Source organism: Notolepis coatsorum (genome assembly GCF_963971535.1).
Source record: "Notolepis coatsorum genome assembly, chromosome: 17".
NCBI classification, from domain to species: Eukaryota; Metazoa; Chordata; class Actinopteri; order Aulopiformes; family Paralepididae; genus Notolepis; species Notolepis coatsorum.
This window is the reverse complement of record NC_140181.1, coordinates 41,710,047-41,716,046: the sequence shown is the minus strand read 5'-3', so window position 1 is coordinate 41,716,046 and position 6,000 is coordinate 41,710,047. Positions and strand designations below refer to the sequence as shown.

At 45.1% G+C, this 6,000-nt stretch overlaps 1 protein-coding gene across 1 annotated transcript in view; it reads right to left on the bottom strand.

Moving 5' to 3' along the window:
* Positions 1-5,847: 5,847 nt before the first annotated feature.
* LOC311244283 (kazrin-like) overlaps positions 5,848-6,000 on the bottom strand; it is a 186,375-nt gene continuing 186,222 nt past the window's right edge. The window contains exon 9 of the transcript XR_014620686.1: positions 5,848-5,984. The gene's annotated coding sequence lies outside the window, so the exon portion shown is untranslated. The remainder of the gene's footprint in view (positions 5,985-6,000) is intronic.

Here is a 6,000-nt window from a genome sequence, read left to right as displayed (position 1 = left end):
GTAGTACCCTTGAATGAGTGCTCCTGTTAGAGTCTTCAAGGTATTTTTGTTTACCAGAGAGGAGATCCGGTACAAGAATCTTGTTGGTTGAAGGCGGCTGGGTAGCGCAGCGGACTAAGCGCCTGCCTACCACCTCAGAGACACTGGTATCGAATCCAGCTGTCAACGGTACCTCCGGCTTGGTCAGTCGTCCATGCTAACACAATTGGCAGTGTTAGCGGGTGGGAAGCCGGTGGGGTATGTATCCTGGTCGTTGTAAACAGCGACTCCTACAGGTTGGTCGGGGCGCCTGCTCAGCGAGGAAGGGAACTGGGGGAAGTAGTGTGATCCTCCCACGCGTTACACTCCCCCAGTGAGAGTCCTCGCTGTCAGGTGAAAAGAAGCGGCTGGCTGACTCCACATGTATTGGAGGAGACATGTGATAGTCTTCAACCCTCCCTAGGCCGGCAAGTGGGGAAAAAATGCATGCAACGACCAGGAAGGGAATTGGCATAACGACTAAATTGGGATGGGAGAAAAATACAGAAAAAAGGGGGAGAAAAAGTAGATACAAAAAAAGTATAATCTTGTTGGTTGGTTGACTTTTTTGATTACATTGGTTGCCATTTTGTCACAGGAAAGATTTGCCTCTAGGATGGAACCCGGGTAGGTAATTTCATTTTTCCTTGTCACAATATTGTCACTCACTGTAACAGAGAAGCCGTTGGCCTTGCTGAGTTTGCTAGTTGATCCAAAGAGAATGGATTCTGTTTTACCCAGGTGTAATGATAGTTTGTTATCAGCGAGCCAGGTGCAGATTCTGCCGAGTTCAGAGCTGAGGGCTGAGTCGTCCACGAACAGGAACAAGTTGATGACATGTCATTTGCATAAATTAGGAACAGTAAAGGTCCTAGTATGCTTCCTTGTGGAACACCACAGCTCACTGGGAGGGGGGGATAGTGTACAGTTCACCTCCACCATCTGTTCATCCCCTCCAGGTAGGATTGCATCCAGCTCACTGATGAACTATCAAAACTAGGGATGCTCGATATTGGCTTTTTTACCGATATACCGATATTGTCCAACTCTTAATTTCCGATACCGATATCAACCGATACCGATATATGCAGGGTTCCCCCCCCCCAAAAAATGGAATAATTTCAGGTAATTAACATTACATATCTCTTGTTGTGGAATTAACACAACATTATGCATACTTTTGACAATAAATAAAATCAGAATTTGTTCTTACTTGCTTGCCTGCGTAAATAAAGGTTATAGAAATGTAAAAAAATAAAAGAAAAAAAATTATATTTTTTTGAAAACCGATACCGATATTTTCCGATATCACATTTTAATGCCAATATCGGCCGATAATATCGGTAGGCCGATAATATCGGACATCCCTAATCAAAACCAATTGATTTTGAGCTTATCAATCAGAATGGAGTGATTGACAGTGTCGAACGCCTTTTGGAGGTTCAGCATGACCATGCCGCAGTATTTGCCCGCGTCCACCTCATGTTTGATGTGGTCGTTCAAATAGAGAAATGTGTGAGTGGAATGGGATGTTCTGAAGCCAGCTTGGAATTCATAGATTCGATTTTCTTCCGCAAGGTACTTTTCGACCTGTTCGTAGACAATTTTTTCCATAACTTTCGTGAGGTAAGAATAGAAACAGGGCGGTAGTTGCCTGGATCTAATTTGCTGCCTTTTTGTGCAGGGGGGTCACTCTCACAATTTTGAAATCTTTGGGGATGTGTCCCTGTTTTATGGAGAGGTTTATTATGTGGGTGATGACTGGGGTGATGGTGGCTGCTGAGTCTCTGAGGAATTTGGAGGGGATATTGTCATGGCCAGTGGCCTTGTTTGGTTGGAGGGCACTCAGTTTTTTGAACACCTCATCAGTTGTTACCATTTTAAGGTTGAAGTCGTCTTTGTGAACCCCTAGGTTTTTGTAGAAGGCTAGGATGTGTTCTACACCAAAATGCCCAGAGTGGGAGGGTCGTTTATTAACCAGTGTTGTGGCTATGTTTGTAAAGAATATGTTTAAGTAATTGGCCACATCCAGCTGGTCTGTGATGAGAGTGTTTTCTGTCTTAATGTTGATGTTTTTAAATCTGGTTTTCAGTTTTTTACTGCAACCTAGTTGGTTGTTGAGTAATTTGCGTAAAGCTCACAGGGTTTGTTTTTGTTTTCCTCAGTTTTATCATTAACAAATCTTTTTTGTGCAGATTTGATCATGGTATTTACATAGTTTCTTAGCCTGTTTCGTTGTTGTTTGTGTTTAACCACGTGGGCTTGGAGATCACTGTTGAAGCTTTTGGCAAGCTTTGACTGGCTTTTATGAAGTTCAGAGCATTTTTTGTCTCTGGATTTCATAGCGGTCTGTATGTCTGAGTGCATCCATTTTAACCCTGGTGGTTCTCAGGGGGGCCATGTTGTTTAGTATTGATGAGGATTTGGTTTAGAATCCAAGCCATGTTTCCTCAACTAGTGTACCACTGAGCTCATCTGACCATTCCAGTTGTATGTATGTATGTATGTATGTATGTATGTATGTATGTATGTATGTATGTATGTATGTATGTATGTATGTATGTATGTATGTATGTATGTATGTATGTATGTATGTATGTATGTATGTATGTATGTATGTATGTATGTATGTATGTATGTATGCATGCATGTATGCATGTATGTATGTATGTATGTATGTATGTATGTATGTATGTATGTATGTATGTATGTATGTATGTATGTATGTATGTATGTATGTATTGTGGTAGATCTCACCTCCCTCCAATGGATATGTGAAGGATGGGAGATACTTTTGCCACAGAAGGAGTAGAGTCAATGCTGATTATACTGATAGAACACACCTGCACATCATTAGTCCACCCACATCTCACGTGCACACACCCAATCCCACACACTACATAACCACTAGGTTAGAGAGGAGTAAGTTGAGCGGAGGTGAGGTTGGAGTTGTTGTTATTGAGAGAGAGATTGTTGTATTCAGAGTTGTGAAGGTGAGAGGTAGTGAGAGGAGAGGTGAAGGCAAGTATACGTTCATTGTGTACTGGACTGGCTGAGAAACCCCCTTGTGTACTGACCCTGGACCGGATGACTACCCTGAGTATTGAACAATCCCTTTTTCTGTCAGCAAGCCTGTTTTGTGTTTGTGACGCTCGGGCTGTATCACAACCATTCTTTTGCTTTTCCCACTGGATTCTGCCTTTAATTCAATAAATACTTGTATTGATTGATATTGCTCTTGTGTGGACATTTGAATTTGTTTGTACTTGAACCGTGGCGAACCTGAACACCACCGGGTTCGTCACTGTATGTATGTATGTATGTATGTATGTATGTATGTATGTATGTATGTATGTATGTATGTATGTATGTATGTATGTATGTATGCATGGTGTGACCGCGTCTCCTCCACTCTTACCTCCTTGTCAAAGTTGAGTGAGTGCAGCAGCTCGATCCCCAGCAGCAGGCTGACCTGGTGGAACTTCTTGGTGACGTTCAGGTGGCGTTCGAGGTCACGCCGTGTCAGTGAGTTCAGCATGCGTCCGTCCACCAGGTGTGTGTGGAAGGCCTGCGAGTACTGGGGCAGGCCCACGTCGCTCAGCCAGGCCTTGGCTACCCAGTGGTGGTCCATGTCCGCCGCCTTGGACAGCCTGCAAGGGAGCGGAGATGTACGGTTGGTGTTGCGTTAACCAGTGCTTGGTCCTCCTGCTTACATTGTCCTGAGGAAAGCTGCCTCTTGTGTCCTGCATCTAGATGTCGAGAGTGTGACTCAAGTCTGCTTTTGCACCTCTGGCTGCCTGCTTTGATTCTTTGAATTTAAGAAACTTTTGGCACTCTCGATTTCAATGATCTTAAAGGTGTTAAAATGGGACTGATTTATGAATGCTGTGTTATGAAGAATATTTCTCCCCCTAATTTTCTATGCACAATTTGAACTCTTTATCTGTGTGATTATACCTAAAAGTGGGCCCTTAAAAGGGAACACAACAAATGTAGGCTTGCTTGACTCGCAAAACACACTCTGCTGGATGCAGTTAATCAATGTAGCACAGTCACATTCTTGTGAAAGGAGAGCAGGCAGTCCACTCCCCCTGGCATTCATCCTCTATCTACACAGCAGAGCGGGCTGACAGGGAGAGAGAGCAGGGTGGGTACAGGAGAGAAGGCTCTAGCGAGATTCTAACCTCAGGTCAACAAGGTTCCAATGGCGGGGATCTTAAAAAAACAGAAACAAATAATTTCCCTAACCTATACACACATTTCAAAATAGATTTAAATGAGAATTGTAAAATGTGGACTAAGATAAACAAAGAACCACTAACCAATCCAGTTCAGTTATTGCCTTGGGATACTCCACTGAAGTGGAACTTTGGAGATGTATGGGACTGTGACAAGTCACATTACTACCCGAAGTGAGATGTACCATGCCTTGCCACCAGATGGCACTCTCACACTAGTAGTAGTGTACAATCTACTGGTTAATGCTCCTGTAGGAGTCTTGAGAGAGTTAAAGACACGTTTCCCGTTTCCCTCCCTCACCCTCTGCCGTTTCCCTCCCTCACCCTCTGCCGTTGTCTGCGTCTCGGTAGTCCTCGATGGCCAGGCGGAGTTTCCTGCGGTGCATGGAGCTGGTGACTCCTAAGCCCAGCTCCAGGTCCTCGTCTGTCAGTCCCAACAGCACCTGTACCAATGCCAGAGCCCACAATGTTAACACAGCTGAGTCCAAACTGGAAGAAAGAGAAACCCCACAGAATTGGACGGAACCGTAACCATGTACCTTAGTGACAAACTAACAGGTGTCAAAGAGGGTGGTATCAAAACACAGACGATTGTATTTCGGTGCCTACATAGGAAACTGTGTGGTAGAAAGACCCTTTCCTCTAGGCCTAGGCCGGGGTATCAGCATAATTTCCTGCGGTATACCTAAGATGGCTGCCTTGTTTTGTGTTTGGACACTGTTCATGCGACTCAAAAAGTTAGAATTCTCATCACAACTGCCGCTGAAATGTTCATCCAAATACAGTGTGTGCCAAACCAAACACAGATATCCACAACAACATTATCAAACATTCTATGTAAGCCTAATTTTTATTTTTTTTATTTTATCCACTTTTTCTCCCATTTTCTATATTTTCTCCCATCCCAATTTCGTATCATCCAATTCAACCCTCCCCTGTCACGGACGCTGTTTCTTGCCTCCCACAAGCCGGCTGCAATGTGGACTAAGTCATACATAGCACAAGTCCCCTCCGGTACTTGAGGTAACAGCAGTCGCATATTTTCACCTGCGCAGCTCGATCTCTCAGTGGCGAGGAGTAACGCGTGGGAGGCTCACGCTGCCCCCGACACTTCCTGATTCTACTGCGCAGGCGCACCAACCGACCTGTAGGAGTCGCTGTCCACAACGCCCGATCCCCACCCATCAGTTTCCCACCCCCTAATACGGCCAATGTGTATTAGTACGGACGACCAGCTAAACTGAAAGCAAATGTGGAGCGCTGGGCTCGAACTGACAAGCCCAGCGTCTCCAGCATTTCGTGGCGAGCACCTTGCCCACTACGCCACGTAGCCGCCCCTATGTAAGCCTAATTTATGGTGTGCCAGCCAGGTAGATTTGAATAAGAATGACCATTCTATCAATTCAAGGTCCATGGATGGCCATTATATCTGATAAAAAATGGATGAATACATTTCAAGTCCCATGGACTCATCACTTGGACCAGTCAGCGTACAGCATGCTTTCAGGTTGAGTCATACCTTGCCACTCTTGACATTCTCTGAGCAGGTGCGTATGTACATGGGCATCGCCATGACAACCTCCAGCCAGGCCTGCACAGTGCCTGCCCTCCACTGAGACATGGGTGTGGTCCTGGCAAGCTCCACCTGCTGGAGGCGGTCCAGCTGGTCCTCTGATCCATCTGATAGGCTGAGACTGAGGCGGGTGGGGCTGGAGAGACTGTCAGAGTCTGGATAGTTGGGCGA